Raw genomic sequence first — 16,890 nt, 5'->3', positions numbered from 1 at the left:
TTCAAAAAGAGTCATGTACCAAAATGTTCACTGCAGCTCTATTTACAATAGCCAGGACATGGAAGCAACCTAAATGCCCATCAAGAGAGGAACGGATAAAGAAGATGTGGTACATATATACAATTGAATATTACTCAGCCATAAAAAGGAACGAAATTGGATCATTTGTAGAGACGCAGATGGACCTAGAGACTGTTGTACAGAGTGAGGTAAGTCAGAAAGCGAAAAGCAAATATTGTATATTAATGCATATATATGAAGTCTGAAAAAACTGGTATGGATAATCTTATTTACAAAGCAGAAATAGAGACACAGATGTAGAGAACAAACATATGGATACCAAGGGGGAAAAGGGGAGGGTGGGATGAATTGGGAGATTGGGATTGACATATATACACTATTGATACTATGTATAAAACAGATAACTAATGAGAACCTACTCTATAGCACAGGGAATTCTATTCAGTGCTCTATGGTGACCTAAATGAGAAGGAAATCCAAAAAAGAGGGGATATATGTATACGTATAGCTGATTCACTTTTCTGTACAGCAAAAACTAACACAATATTGTAAAGCAACTATACTCCAATTAAAAAAATAATAATAAAAGAATTTATCAAATTAAAAAAATACAAAGATGCTTAGCATATTGTAAGCACTGAATAAATATTGGTTTTATTTATTTTTTAAGGGTGGAGGACTGAAAAGATAGTCAAGATAAATGGTTCAGCATCAGCATAATCTTCATTCACACACAATAATAGACAGTGAGTCTACTAAGCCAGCCTGACAGTGTTAGAAAAATTTAACCAGTATTTATTGATCATGAATTCAGTGACTATCACTATACAAAGAACTAGGGGTGGAGCTGTGAGTGAAGCCAGACACTGTTTCTACACTCCTGAAGTTTACAGCCTAAAGAAAGAGATTAAAATTGAACAAATCATTCCACTCTGAAAAGAGGAAACAAATAAACAATCCAAAAACTAAGTTAAGAAAACAATTCCATTTACAATAGCATCAAAAGAATAAAGTACTTAGGAATAACTTAACCAAAAATGCAAAGACTTGTACCCTTGAAAACTGCAAAATGTGGCTGAAAGAAATTTAAAAGACATAAATGAATGGAAAAGCATCCCATGTTCATGGATTGGCAGACTCAATACTGTTAAGATGTCAATACTACCTAAAGCGATCTACAGATTTAATGCAACCCCTATTAAAATCTCAATGGCGTTTTTTGCAAAAAATAGAAAAATCCATTCTAAAATTCATATGAAATCTCAAAAGACCCTGAAGAGACACAAGAATCTTGAAAAAGAAGAAGAAAGTTGGAGGTGTCACATTTCCTGATTTCAAAACTTACTACTGAGTTGGCCAAAAAGTTTCCAAAGATGTTACAGAAAAGCCCGAACAAACTTTTTGGCCAACCCAATACAAAGCTACAGTAATCAAAGCAACGCTGTACTGTCATAAAGACAGACACAGAGACCAATCGAATAAAATAGAGTATTCAGAAATAAACCCTTGCATACATGGGCAAATGATTTTTGACAAGGGTACCAACATCATTCAATGGGGAAAAGATAGCCTTTTTAACAGATAGCATTAGGAAAACTGGATATCTATATGCAAAAGAATGAAGTTGAACCCTTACCTTACACAATATACAAAAATTAATCCAAAATGGATCAAATACCTAAACATAAGAGCTAAAACTCTAAAAACTCTTAGAAGAAAACATAGGGGAAAACTCCTTGACATTGGATTTGGCAATAATTTCTTGGATATGACACCAGAAGCACAGGCAACATAATTGAAAATAGATAAATTGAACTACATGAATTAAAAACTTATGTTCATCAAAGGACACAATCAACAGAGTGAAAAAGCAACCTAGAGAATGGGAGAAAATATTTGCAATTTATATATCTGATAAAGAATAAATACCCTGAACATATAAAGAACTCCTACAACTCAACAACAAGGAAACAAATAACCTGATCAAAAAATTGGCAGAGAACTTGAAAAGACATTTCCCCAAAAAAGATATACAAATGGCCAACAAGCACATGAAAAAGTGCTCAAGGTCACTAATCATAAGGGAAATGCAAATCAAAACCGCAGTGAGATACCACCTCACACTCATCAGGATGGCAGCTATCAAAACACAAAAACAAAAACAACAAGTGTTGGCAAGGATGTGGATAAACTGGTACCTAGAGTAGTCAAATTCATAGAGAAAAAAGGGAGAAGAGAGGGTGCAAAGGGCTGAGAGGAGGCAAGAAAAGGGAGTTGATTCTGGATACAGAGTTTCCATTTTGCAAGATGCAAAGAGTTCTGGAGCTGGATGACGGTGATGGTTGCACAACAATGGGAATGTACCCAACATTACTAAACACTACACTTAAAAATATTTAAGATGGTAAATGTTATGTGCATTTTACCACAATTTTAAAAAGACATTTAAAAAGAGGAGTGGAATATAAATGTAATGAATGCTGCAAAGGATTGGGTCCAAGGTACACATAAAGCAGCTCTGACCTGGGGGGGTCGGGAAAAGTTTCACCAAGTGCAGAGCGGGATGAATAGGAGTTTGCTGGGGAAGAAAAGAGGCAAAGAGAACAGCATATGCAAAGTCCTTGTGAGGTGAGGGATCTTCATTCACTTGGGATGCTTTATTAATTATCCATGAAGTACAAACATTTGTTTTCACCTGGTTATTTCTCCCTTTTTAAAAAAAAAACTGAGTCATAACTTACAAAGATTGCACAAATCTTAAATGAACAGCTCAATAAATTTAGTACCAACACTTTGAATCAAATAACAGTCAAAAGGAGTATTGTCACGCTTCCTTTCCCCCTTCCTGGCCCTTTCCCTGGAGGCAGTGGTGGGGCAGGGGCTGAGGAGACATCACCAGGGAGCTGGTCCAGATGGAAGGAGAACAAAGAAATGCGGCAACTAAATGCAACCAGGGATCCTGAATTGGATCTTGGACCAGAAAGGGAAAAGACGTTGTTGGGACAGCTGGTGAAATTTGAATAGGATCTCTGGATTGGCTGGCAGCAATGCTGACTTCCTGACTTGGATGTTGGATTGTGTGTAGGACAGAGTTGTTACCTTCTGAAAATACCCTCTGGTGTATTTAGGGGTTGATGGGCATCATGCTGAAACTTGCTTTCAAATATTCAGAAAAAGAATAATAATAATGGGTGTGTATGTGGATATCTATAGATAGAAGGGGTGGGGGAGAAAGAGAGTGAGAACACACAAGTGTGTCAAAATATGAACAACCGGGATATCTTGGGGGAGGTGATATGGGAGTTCTGTGTATTAATCTTACACGCTTCCCAAAAGTTTGAAATTATTTCCAAATAAGCTATTTTTCAAAGACATTCTCTATGATTGAAAGGAACCCACAGGTGAGGTTGAGGTCAAAAAGGAAGAGAAACATGCTGTCTATCACTGAATTTGAAACAGGAAAGTTTGAGAGAAAAGAATTTTTAGTGTTTCGTTTCTGCTCTCTCCAGAGTGAACTAGGCTATCCTGAAAATAAACCACTGGAGATTATAATACACTAATAAGCAAACATTCTGATTCAGTATCTGCTTTGGATCGCACGAATTGGTCATCAGATCTGGGAATCTGGGTCCCCTTCTCTGGATCACGGCCCAGCAGGATCCCGAGACACTCCTAGACCAACCTTCACACCGCCCTTTCCAGCCTCAGAAAATGAAGGATGGAGGAAACTCACCAACAGGTTTTGGCTGGCGATGACAGACCTGGGCAAAGCCGTAAATCCAGAGGGTGCTGAAGTGAAACTGGAACAAACACAGGGCCTCAGTGTTTTCATCCATCTGCAAAATCACGCAACACCCCATTTAAGTCTGGGCACGAGTCACCGGGTTTCCACACACACCTACCCTCTGAAGTGCAGTGAGGTGAGCCTGGGTGTGCGGTACTGAAGGAGACTGCTTGTAGGAAGCATCTCCGGAAAATGGAGAGACAGACGAGGCCCAGAGCTCGGTCATCCACACAGGCACCGTGCCTGACGCATCCACGTGGGCGCAGGACAGCTGTGCTGACCAGCTCTCTGCTGTCACCAGCGTTCAGGTTGGATGCCCTTGTGTAGTTATATCACATAAACAGGTTTGTTTTTAAAAACAGATTAGAAACTATAAGTATAGTCATATATTTTTGGGGGAAACTGCTATAGAATTAGTGAACTCAGCTCTGTGCCCCTCAAAAACTCAGAAGCTGGATTGAGGAAAACAATTTCAAGTTCGAGTACATTTGTATTAGAATAAAATCATCAAGGCTTTCTTTTCATAGTCATCCAAAAATAGTCAGATTACTTCTGTCTACAGCCAGAGTTTTTCAAGGTTCTTAAGCAAAGATGTAATGATTGGTGAAAATAATCAGTTTATTGACCACAAACATCTTTTTGAGGTGGGCAAAATGAAGAGATGGATATTTAAATTTTATTTACTCATTTATCTATTTAAGAAAAAGCTAGGCATCACAACAAGCTCTGAGGGGGGAAAAGAGAACATTGTTAGAATTACGTTTTTTAGAAAGGGGAAAGGAAAGCAATAGTATTATTATTACTCTGATTATTACTATATTTTGCTTATTTGAGTGTTGAACTCATCACCTCCTTCCCTGTTTCCCAGGTGAAAAAATAATCCAGCTCTCAACCTCAGTTTTCTTACTTCTTATCCCCAGCTCTCATCCTGAAGCTTCAAAATCTTACCATTGTCTTTTCTTTGGTGACAATCGAGTTAGGTTTCAGGTTCCACTTTTCAGAGTAGATATCTGATAACCCTCCTTCTGTCCCCAAATTATGTTTAATGCTCAAAATGAGCACAAGTGTCTGCCTTTCTCCTGTCCACCCACAGCCACTCCTGCCTGCCTGGAGTTCTGGATTCTCGCCGTGTTTCCTCCTTCATATCCAGTGCTTCTGCCTTTATCTGCTCCATCCTTTCCAGCCTCTGAGAACAGCTGTGTTGGGGATGGGTGTGGGCAGGACAGGAATGGAGCAATCAGGAGGGGAGTTGGTCCAGAGACTGGACCGCCCAGCCTCTTTCTTCACACAGGTTCCTACCTCCCTGTCTCTCCAGGGACCCACTTTTCCCACTCATTCTCCCCTCCCCCTGAAGTGGGTCTAGAACCTCCCTGCTGTCTCCCTGGACCTTTCCTTGTCATGGGATGCTGTTCTCAGACCCCTTCTTGAAGAGTCCTCCTTGCTTTCCTTGATGTGGCAGTCTCTGGACCATCTCCCCTCCTAATCGCTCCATTCCTGTCCTGCCCACACCCATCCTCAACACAGCTGTTCTCAGAGTTCCAGCCCTGGCCCTCCTTCCTTTTCACTCCACCACTTTCCAGAGTGATTTTTCCCTCCCCATACATCCCAGGATTGGTTCTTCCCTCTGGTCATTCCTCTCTCTGCCTCAAGTCCCTCATGCAAATGACCCCTACGTCTTGAATATCTTTCAATCCACCCCCTCCTCCTGGACTCAGCCCCACTCGCTGCCTTGGTTTGGGCTCCCATCATCTTGTCCCTGGATTTCTGCTATTGTCTCCACCTCCTCAGGCCCCTTCATGCTGCCAGTGCTGTGTTCTTTCTAAAACCCAAACTGATTATGCCTCTTTGACAGCTGGAAACTGGTCATTGAAAGCCATCCAGCCAGACTTTCCAGTAACTCTGAAGGCACAAGATAAACTCAGAGGATTTTCCTGCAGTGCATTAATTTTTTTTAAAACATCTTTATTGGGTATAATTGCTTTACAATGGTGTGTTAGTTTCTGCTTTATAACAAAGTGCATCAGTTATACATATACATATGTCCCCATATCTCTTCCCTCTTGTGTAATTTTAATCAAAGATTTTGAGTGTTGGAGAAGAATTTTTAAAATTTATTTATTTTATTTATTCTTGGCTGCATTGGGTCTTTGTTGCTGTGCACGGGCTTTCTCTAGTTGCCGTGAGCGGGGGCAACTCTTCATTGCGGTGGGCGGGCTTCTCACTGTGGTGACTTCTCTTCCTGAGGAGCACAGGCTTCAGTAGTTGTGGCTCACGGGCTTAGTTGCTCCGTGGCATGTGGGATCTTCCCAGACCAGGGCTCAAACCCGTGTCCCCTGCATTGGCAGGCGAATTCTTAACCACTGCACCACCAGGGAAGTCCCTGGGAGAGGAATTTTTAATCCTGATGGTCACAAATTACTTTAAAAAGAGTTTATAGTAAAATCAACTCATATTCACCATAGAGAACAACAGAAGTTCAGTTTAATTTTTAACATATAACAGGAGACGTCAAAGACACTTTGCGCTTGGAGAAGGCCATTTGGGGCCATGTTCCGGGATCCCTAGCTATTAGCATCCTATTTCCTCTGTCATTACAAGCATTTCCCTGGAAAAGTTGAAGAGGCATTATGCCCTATGGATAAAATCAAATCTTCATGCTTCTGGTCCACGTCTACCTCTCTAGTCTCATACTCTGCTACTGACTATTATCAATACTCACATTCTACAATTCCTGGACTTCCATTACTCCAATTTTCCTACCAGGAATGACCTTCCAACCTCTGTGTCTGACAAAATCTCCTTGTCCTTCAGAATCAAGGAATCAAGGAATGTCTGCAAGAAGTGAAGGCAGGCAGGTAAGTGATTGCTTGCTAACAGATACAAGGCTTTGGCCAATGAGAGGGGAAAGGAAGGAAAAAACCTGTGTCTTGAAAAACTTGTCACCACAACAATGGCCCTTCCTCGCTGCAGTACCTGAGGGCTCCTTGCTGGCTGTCACAGCAGGCAGTTTCTCCCATAACTTTCTTTTTTTTTTTTTTTTTTTTGTGGTACGCGGGCCTCTCACTGTTGGGGCCCCTCCCGTTGCGGAGCACAGGTTCCGGACGTGCAGGCTCAGCGGCCGTGGCTCACGGGCCCAGCCGCTCTGCGGCATGTGGGATCTTCCCAGACGGGGGCACGAATTCGTGTCCCCTGCATCGGCAGGCGGACTCTCAACCACTGCGCCACCAGGGAAGCCCTCCCATAACTTTCTGATCTCCTTTCTTGACGTCGTAACGTCTCACTCCTTCCTAACACTCCAATACATGGAAGCTTTGGTCAGACCAAAGTCCAGCCTCTGGGGATCCTTTTGTGTTGAATGTCCAGCCACTTTCCCTCCTCTCTGAATCCTTCCCAGCCTTGACGCTCAACTCAAAATTCCACCTTCTAGGTGAAAACCTTCCTCGCTGTTTCAGCCCTCATAAATTTTTTTCCTCTTAACACCTACAACACTTAAGTTCTTATTAGAATTTAATTACACACATCTTGAATTTTATAACTTTTATTGGCTTTCTTTATTACAGAAGTAATACATTTATATTAGAGAAAAAATTAAAAACCAGTTAAGCAAAAAGAAAAACCACTCAAGCTCTTCATCTTGAGGGAACTACTTTAGCACTGTCTGTATATCCTTCCACACTTTTTTCTATGGCTGCTTAGACAATTTTTCCACTTTGGGGATAATACTGCTTTGCAATTAAAAAAAATGTACTAATAAAGCATTGAAATACCAGTATACGTACTTCTTCAACATCATTTTTGATGAATCCATGATATTCAATTTTATATATGAGCCACCACTTATTCAGCTAATTCTCTGCTGTAAGGCATTTAGATTTTATTTTCTTTTTGCTTTTATACCAAAAAAATCTTTCTGAATAGTCAATATTTTCAATAGTATAAATTCCAATAAATACAATTTCTATGTGAATAATTTTAAATATTAATTATGAGCAATATATGAAATAATTAATAAAAGTAATTAAATATAAGATCACTGCATTTGTTAATTGTTTAACTTATGTTAGCTTTGACTCCCCACCTAAATTTAAGTTCCTTAAGGATAAGATCCAGTGTTTTCTAATTTTTCTCTCATCGGCACAAGAGATATTCAATTGTGCATGAAGAAGAATTAGTCTATTTCACTTAAATTTCATGTGGCATCAATTCTTCATTGCAGTAGAAGATCTTGGGCTGTGTTACCATAGATAATGATGTAAGAACATTTTTTCTTCTTAAGGACTATTTCCAAAGTCCTTCTTAGGAACTGAGGTGATTTTGGGGGAGATAAAGATGGGATAAATAAGAAGGATGTGTCATTAAAAAGCAAAAAGGGAGCTTTCCTGGTGGTGCAGTGGTTGAGAATCCGCCTGCCAATGCAGGGGACACTGGTTCGAGCCCTGGTCCAGGAAGATCCCACATGCCGCGGAGCAACTAAGCCCGTGCACCACAACTACAGAGCCTGCGCTCTAGAGCCCGCGAGCCACAACTACTGAGCCCACGTGCTGGAACTACTGAAGCCCACGTGCCTAGAGCCCGTGCTCCACAACAAGAGAAGCCACCACAATGAGAAGCCCGCGCACCGCAACGAAGAGCAGCCCCTGCTCTCTGCAACTAGAGAAAGACTACGCAGCAACGAAGACCCAAGGCAGCCAAAAAAAAGGCTGCCAGCCAAATTTAACAATAGCTAGAAGTAAAATTTCTGCATGATCCTAGTTACTCCGGAAAATTACAGTGCTCTGTAGTCTGGAATACACTGATTAGTTTTCAAAACTTGTATGAGATTTTATACAATGAGAAATAACTCTTCCTGGCAGTGGCATGTCCACAAAGACTCTAGCAGCAACCCTCAACCTTTGTCTGTGCTGCCCAGCAGTCCTGCTACCTCGCCCTGCACTGGTCCACTTTTTCTCTCTCTTCCAACTCCAGCACCCATCCCTCCTCCACCATCAGCTGATCTCCTTGCTTCTGAGTCCCCTAAGAAAACAGAATCATTCAGACAAGGACTCTCAGCATCTCCTACCACCCCATACAAGCATCCCCGAGCATCCCCACCTGAGCTGCCTTCCCTCCTCTTGTGGGGATGAACTGGCCCCACCTGATTCAAGTACTTCACTCCAAAAGTTAACCCCTCTCTCTTGGCTTCAACAGTTTCCCCTCTTGACTGGATTATTCCCACCAACAAGCTCTAATTTCTCTCATCGCCCTCTAACCATGTCCCCATTTTGTCTTTCACAGCAAAGGTCCTCTAGAGAGTGGTCCGTATCCATTGCCTCTACTTCCTCTCCTCCCAGTCTCTCTCAAATCCACTCCAGCCAGGGTGAGTCCCTACCACTCCCCTCCATCAAAGACACCAATGCCCTCAGATCATTAAAAATCAATGGTATGTTCTCATCAGCAACACCCACCAGCAGCGCTGACACAGCGGATTACCCCCTGCTTTTCGAAACATCCTACGTTACTTGGCTTCTAGGATGCTACACTCCCCTCTCCCCTTCTCTCTCACTGGTGCTGTTTCTCGGCTACTTTGGCCAGATCTTCATTTTCTTCATCTTCTGACCTATAAATGTTGGCATGCCCCAGGTCTCGCCCTCAGACCTCTTCTTTTCTTCACCCATGTTAACAGGTTCTCTATGTTGATGACACACAGATATCCATCTCTAGTCTGCACCTCTCTCTTGAAGTCTCAATTCCCACGTTTAATTGTCTGCTCGACGTTTTCACTTAGATGTCAACAGGCATCTGAAGTTTACTTTATCCAGATGCAAACACTTCAACTTCCCCCCATATCTGCTCCTCCTGTAGCCTTCCCCATCTCATGAAATGGAATCTCTGTTAATCAGCTATTTAGGCCAGTCTAGGGTTTCCTTTGACTCCGCTTTCTCTCACATCCCACAGTCTAATTGTCAATAAATCCTGTCTAGTTTACTTTGAATATATATCTAGATTCCATTTATAGCTATCATTACAGTCCAAATTACCCTCCCCTCCCTCTTGGTCTATCTCAATAGCCTCCTAAGTGGTCTCTGTGCTCCCTCTCTTGTCCTCCCCTCGACTTAGCAAACGAAATGATCTTTTAGGAGTTGAGGCCAGGTCATGTTCTCTCTCTGCAGAAACCCCTGTAAATTTCCCCTGAACTAGAACCTACTGGCTAGCCCTCTGGCATCATCCCCTGCTACGCTCCTTCTTGCTCTTCTGCATCAGGCACTGTGGCCCCTTTGGTGTCCCTGGAGCATGCCAAGTCCACTCTACCTCAGTCCACTCTACCTTTGCACCTGATCTTCTCCGTATCTGAAAAGCTTTTCCCTAGGATAGCTGCAGAGCTCATCCCCTCACTTCATTCGTATCTCTGCTCAAATGCCCCCTCATCAGGGACAACTTCTCTGACCCAATCACCCTATCTAAGAGTGGCCCCACCCCTGGCACTCCTGAGCTCCTATTTTATTTGATTTCATAGCACACTCTTCACCTCCAGATATTACAACATACAACTTGACATATATATACATATATATATAGTCAGTTCATTTTCTGTCTCCCTCCCCCATCCCATCTCATCACTAGAATGAGAATTCTGCATGCCAGCTTGTAGAACAGTGCCTGCCACATATAGGTGGCTCAATAATTTTTGAACAAAACACCACTCAAAGCTATCCAGATTTCACCAGTTTCCCCAGGTGTCACCTGTGCAGTACTGAGCTGGGGTATTATGGTTTAGATACCCTTGAAAACATCTGGTTTTGAAATCATAATCCTCAGTCATAATTCTGAGGAATTTGCCCAATGAGTAGAACTCAGTTTCTTCTTAACAGAACTTCCTTCAGTGCACTGGCTCCTCCTGACTTTGGTACCCTCCCTCTAAACATCTCACTCCATTCTCTCTCATCTGATGTTAACTCTGTCCTGCTGTGTCTCGTTTATGCTTTGTTCTGCTACCTCGTTGAAGGTACCACATTTCAAATTCTGCCTAAGAAAACCCATTATATCTTCTCAACATCCTCAAATCCTATAAGAGGGTGCTGGAGAGCAAAAACATCAAAGACTTGGGAACTGCTCACTTCTTTCTTCTGTCTTCCTTTGCTCATCTTTTTGTTTCCGGCATATTTTAATCTTTCCTATTTTATTTGATAAAATCAAGGAGATTTATAGGGATAAAGTTTACTGACTTCAATGTTATGGTACAAATTATTGTCCCTGGAAATCATATCCTGCCTTAGAAATGCATCACAGATGAAGCCCATATTCTGGATCAGCACACACATCTCATTATGTAGGAAAAAAAAAGTCTATCAGGAAATGTTGAATGTTGCAAGCACGGGAAATAAATTGACCTCTACACAAGTTACCGCCATGAATATACAGAGGGAAGGACCTGCATCTGTTTCACATTGTAAAAGCCTGAAGTGCCCAGAGAAGCACTGCAAACCCAGGGAATGGCTGGCAAATGTTCACGACGAGAGTGCTAAGGCCATCCACAGCCTAACCTCTGCAGCGGTTCTGGTAAAAGAGTGTCCAGTTCTTGATTTCCCATCCAAATGTCATGTAATTCTGAATATGCTTTAGAGGCTGTAATTCAAATTACCCACTTCTAACTTTGAAAATGCAATAACTAACTCCCTACCAGACTTCAGCTCCTCAAAGGCAGAGATTTTTTCTTACTGACAGCCACAGAGGCACATGATTGCACTACTGGATGTGACCTCAGAGATCAGCCTGGCCTAGTTCAACCTCCTTGAATGACTAAATAATACAACCTATCATAGTTGCATTTGTTTTTTCCACCTCTAATTGCTATCCCATTCCATACTTGAGAACTTCAAACTAAGAAAGCTCCAGTCTGAGTCTTTGGCAAATAGACTAACTGAAATGACCTAATAGCCTTTGTTGTATCCATCTGGGACCAGAAGCAAGGTGGCAAAATGGCCTTGTGGTACCCGCTTCCACCCCCTCTCCACACCCCATGCTGATGCACCCAACTCCATTCACAGCTGGGCGGCCACGGCCAGTTTGAAGAGAAATGAATTTACTGGACCCTCATAGGGATCTTCTCAAGCCTGGATCCTGTGAGAAAAACATTTCTTGGCCCTACAAAAACGCAAAAGTTAACGCACTGACACTCACATGCTTACAAGAATGAGGAATGCAGAAACATCACTGTTCATAAGACTGTAAGAAATGGTCCCGTCAAGGCAGATCGGGGGTCATCAGGATCCTCTGCCCTTGCCCTGAGGCCAGGCAGGGACCTCACAAGCAGGGCGATTTGTCAAAGGGGGCACCAGACCCACAGTCAGGAGACTGAGGACCCCTCCTACCTCAGAGACCTCTGTTCATCTGAAAACTGGAGATGCTAGCAAAGGAAAACTCCCAGTGTGGGTCTCGACCTACCCACTGAATCTCTGCAATGCTGTTAGAAAAATTACCTTGGCCTCTTCCGCTTCCTTTCCGCCATTGCTTAGCTTTCCACGCAGACGTTCAAAGTGGGGCCTTTTAAAACTCTGCCCTCAAACGAAGGTGGTTCAGAGCAACACTTTAGCTGATATCACGAGACTCTCAGGGCAGCGCTTCACTGCTTCCTCAGCATAGGCCAGTGCCCATCTTATAGGGAGGGGAGGGGAATTTATGATCCTTCTCTCAGTTGAGCGAGCCAAAGTTTTATAATATTCATTAAAGATCAGCACCACATGTAAGAATACGGTACTGCCTGTACACAAGGGGCCCAAGTTATAGGTGTTCAGGGAACGTGGCCTCGACAGGCGTAAAGTGGCAGGCACCAGCACTACGCTAACACAACCTTCTTTTATTGCAAATGTTCGTTCAGTCGAAGTCCTAATTACTTTCTGTAAAACCCTTACTACCATCAAGCTTTCTTCCGACAGGGCAGCCACACAATGGCCTTAAAGTGCAGCAGCAACACCCTGGCGACCTCCCGAGTGGGCGGCAGGCGGGAGGTTGGAACCCGTCAGGAGCTGAGGATTTGCAGCTGGGAGGTAGGCTTTTTAGTGAGCTTCGCGATTGCTCGCGCCCCTTCTAAAACCCTGGCGTGGGGACTTAGAGGCTCCCTCGGTGGGACAGGCCGAGGCCCTCCTGGAAAGGATTCAAACGTCAATATCAGTGTTAGGTCAGAAGCTGCTCTTCCTCGCCCCACCCCCTCCCAAGAGGGGGACCGGTCAGCTTCGAGGGGCCCGTGGAGCATCTTTTCCTGCCCCTCCTGGGAAACACTAGACAACCCCGGAATCCCAGGTCTCGAGGTCTGGCTCCCGTTCCTGGGTCTAGTGCCCTGGGCTCTGCCGCCCCTCCCCAGGTGCCACACCAGCCCTCACCTCTCCTCCCACCCCACTAGCCCCCAGCCCTGACCTTTCAAGGCTCCTGCGAGTCGCGGGCAAGGCCGGACCGAGCCAGGCGGCCGGCGGGCCCTGAGCAAGGGGCTCTCCAGGCCGCGCGGCCGCACAAAGCGGGGAGTGCGGCGGCGGCAGCGTGAGGCGCGCCCCCTCCCGCGAGCGGGCCGAGCGCGCGCCCGCCCCCTGTCCCCCGCCCCAGCCGCCGGAGCGCCATTCGCGGAGCGGTTTACGCTAGTCGCCGGGCGTACGGCGCCCCAGCGGCCGGGGAGGTGCGCTGCCCGGCTCCCGTAAAGTTATTGTGAATGGGGAGCGGGTGACGTCAGCGCCGAATGTCAACAATGTAGCGATTGAGAGTGTGGGCGTTCCGGGGAGAGCGGGAGCCGAGCGGCCCGGAGCAAACAGCGCCGAGCAGCCGCCGCCTCAGCAGCAGCAGCAGCAGCAGCAGCGGCAGCAGCGACCGTGCACGCCCGGGCTGCGGTCGCAGCAGCGCTAACGCGAGCGCCCGCCGCCGCCCTAGCCACCCCGCCTGCCCACTCCCGCTGCCGCCGGGCTCTCGCTTTCTCCCCGGCCTCCCCTCGACCCTTCCCCTCCCCCTTCCCGGCACACTCGGGGGACTGGGAACGTGCTGCCATGTGATGCGCGTCCTCTCCGCGAGCTTTCGGTGACCCCCCTCCCAGGCTGCGGACCGGGAGGACGCGGGGAAGAGGAGGCGGAAAAGGACGCAAAGTTCTCTGGCGAGGTGAGTCCCCGGCCGCGGGTCCCGGGCCCCGGCGGCGGGCGGGGCGGCGGCGGGGCAAGTTGGCGGGGGGAGCGGGCGCGCGGGGCAGGAGGGGAAGCGTGGGGAAGCGACGCGGGAAGGGAGCCGCGGCCGCCGGGCGCGCAGCCGCCCGCCGAGCGCCCTGCCCGCTTTTATGGCATTTTCTAGGAACGGTAAGGGGGTGGAAGCCGAGACGGCGGACGCGCTGCGAAGACTGTGCGCTCTCTCGCCTGGCTGTTTACGGCGGGCGAGGCGGCATTGTATTTTGCTCGCGTCGACGGGTGTTTTGGAACAGCAGGGGGAGGAGGAGCAGAGGGTAATAAGTCAGGCGTGGGGAGGGCGGGCTGGAGGGAGGCGCGCGTCCGCGCGAGCTGAAGCAGCTGTCAGACCCACGGCTCGCTCCCGGCCCCGCGAGGCCCGGGCGCCCCGGCCCCCAGCGCGCGACCGCGGTGCCAGGCCGGGCGGCCTCCTCCCTGCCCGCGGCGTCCGCGCCCGCGGCTGCTCCGCGAAGCTTTGCGCTCGGCTGTCAGTCGCCGCCGGGTAGCTGGGACCACAGCGACTGGCGGGGCATCAAAGCCCAAGTTTAGGGTCCCGGGAAGAGGCAGGCTGCTGGCTCGCAGCGCAGACCTTGGACTGCGCGCTGGGTGGAATCACTACTACCAATGACCGGGTTATTGAAATGCGTCCCAGGGAGCTCAAGCCGAGGGGCTTGTGCCTTCAGAGAGGGAAATCCTGCACCTTCCTCCTCCAAGATTCTGCATGAAATCAAAGTGCAACACACACCCTCCTCTCCCTGCCCACACTTCAGTCTGCAAGCCCCAGAAGCTCCTTCTAGGAGAGGAGTTTATCCAGGGGACACCTCTCCACCTACCCCACGCCGAGGTGCCCTGTGGGGTCTCGCACTTTTCCTCCTCTCACTGGGTGGGTGTTCAGGAGCCGAGCGCCGATGGAGAGGGAGGCGGGCGGCGCTCCTGGGCTACCCCAGCTGCGAGAGGGGACTCGAGTGAGCATCTCAGCGACCTCGGTTTGGCCCCTCTTGCAGGAACTCGGACCGTGAGAGGAAGCCTGCAGGGCCGGGTGTACGCGTGTGAAAGGGGTCGCGCACCCCTGGCTTCGGGGGTCGTGGGCGCTCAGGGTATCCCCAGCATCCTCTCGCGTGTAGGGGACTTTGATAACTTGGGGGAAGTTCCTGCACAACCGCTGTCCGATGGTTTTGTCTGTGGCCCGAGAAGGAGCGTCTCGCAATTTGCCTGTCCGGTCACCGTCGTCGCCGCAACCCTTGGGCCCTAGGAAACGAGGGACGAGGGCGCCTCACCCCCGACTGAGCGGCACACTCCCGGCTGTCGGGCGGGCGACGGGACGCGGCGTTCCTCGGTTTTCACCTTCACTGTCTAGTGCTGCAGTCTCTGACTCCCTGTGTAAATTTCATCTGTTGAGTGTGTTTAACTAAAAAGGGTAATTACTTTAGATAAAAATCCTTTCCTGCCTAGTGCGAACCTTGGCGGAGATGATGCCTAATGAGATATTTTGCTTTTGTCTGTTTAGAGTAAAATTAGAGTTGTTAACTCTGATAACGGTTTTCTCAGATCATTTAAATGTAACATGTAGGAAAGTCATGTCGAGCTGCGAAGGCTCCGGCTGACATGAAAGAAGCTGAGCGGGAAGGGCTGCCCCTCCCTCGGTGGAGAGGCTCTTTTGGTAAGGCGGCGGCGTCTTGTTTAAAATGTGCGATTGCCTCCACCCTGGTGCTCCGGCAGCTCGCAGCTCGCGAGTAAACGGCGTTTTTCCTTCTTCCAGGTAATAGTAAACATGAGTCAAAATGACATCTTGTTAGAATTAGTCTTTAGCCTGTAAGAGAGATTGCTAAATAAGTGTTGCACTCAAACTGCTCCCGTGAAAGGTCTGTCAGCATTTCCATTATAAATTTAGGTTTTCAGGAGTTTATCATTTCACCCCAAAACTTTGAGTGGCTGAAATGTTTCTCCCTCCTAGTGTTCTGCCTTAAAACATGCATTCATTGTCCACTTCCATCCTATGCGCTATTCCTGAAACTTGAATATCATTCAAATGGGGGTCCCAGAAATGGAAAACACAACCATGGAATAAAGTACTTTTGTTAGAACATACTTTATTTGTGCTGAATAATATTTTCATTTTGCATTTTGGAAGACATTACGTTTGCCACTTGGTAATCATAAATGTGTTCATTCTTCTGGTGTCCGTCAGTTCTGCAGGTGGATTGAAATGTCAGTTCGTGTTGTATATGCCAGGATTACGTGGAAGAACATTCTCCTCATATATGTGTGTGTCTGAGCTCATAGCTAAATTATATGCATGCCTGTTAGCTACCTGTCAGTTCTTTGTATGTTGCATGTGAGGATCTTCCATAGAGGAGAAGAGGTAAGGCAGAAAGGGAGGGAAGGAGTCAGGGACACCCGCACCCCGCAAGTCACTTTTCAGTATTATCAGTGCCTGGAAGAGAGCCATTCTTTTGAGTTATGCCTTTGACTCAGTGCCCTCAGGCAGGTCCCTTCCAGTCACTCACCTCTGGCTGCAGTGTGAGGGGCTTAATTATTTGCAAACTACTCTGACATCCCTGGATGAAAGGCGCTGCATAAATGCAAAGTATTGTTCTGATATGGAATTTAATGAGCCATTACAGTTCATCAGGAAAATGCACTTTGCAGTGGTAGTCAGAAACGTTTCCACCTGATGGAGGGTAATGGTAACTGCCTAAAAGTAGGTTCAGGTTACAGATGAGACAATTAACTCTAGCCATGTGCTCTTCAATTTGTTGCAATTCATTTTGTGATCAAAGTGAGTCGCAGAGAGCCAGATGGTCAGGTTCACGTTCACATCTCTCCTAGGCCAGCGCTTCACTTCTGAGCCCACTGTCTGCACAGCCAATGGGGACTTACTCATTAGCGCTTGTGAGCTGTTCCTCAGAATTTGTG

General features: G+C 46.5%; 1 protein-coding gene and 1 long non-coding RNA gene across 3 annotated transcripts in view; one reads left to right on the top strand and one right to left on the bottom strand.

Moving 5' to 3' along the window:
- LOC138842321 (uncharacterized) overlaps positions 1-3,859 on the bottom strand; it is a 77,821-nt gene extending 73,962 nt beyond the window's left edge. The window contains exon 1 of the long non-coding RNA XR_011376708.1: positions 3,755-3,859. This is a non-coding gene — a long non-coding RNA (uncharacterized lncRNA). The remainder of the gene's footprint in view (positions 1-3,754) is intronic.
- Positions 3,860-13,625: 9,766 nt separating this feature from the next.
- BACH2 (BTB domain and CNC homolog 2) overlaps positions 13,626-16,890 on the top strand; it is a 359,382-nt gene continuing 356,117 nt past the window's right edge. Inside the window, exon 1 of one of the 2 annotated variants that reach the window (XM_030859506.2) lies at positions 13,626-13,918. The gene's annotated coding sequence lies outside the window, so the exon portion shown is untranslated. Of the gene's footprint in view, positions 13,919-14,013; positions 14,110-16,890 lie in introns of those variants that run through there. The other variant, XM_060283794.1, reaches the window with a different exon arrangement.

The sequence above is a fragment of the Globicephala melas genome, chromosome 14, assembly GCF_963455315.2.
Source record: "Globicephala melas chromosome 14, mGloMel1.2, whole genome shotgun sequence".
In the NCBI taxonomy this organism is placed as follows: Eukaryota; Metazoa; Chordata; class Mammalia; order Artiodactyla; family Delphinidae; genus Globicephala; species Globicephala melas.
This window is presented reverse-complemented; position numbering and strand designations above follow the sequence as displayed.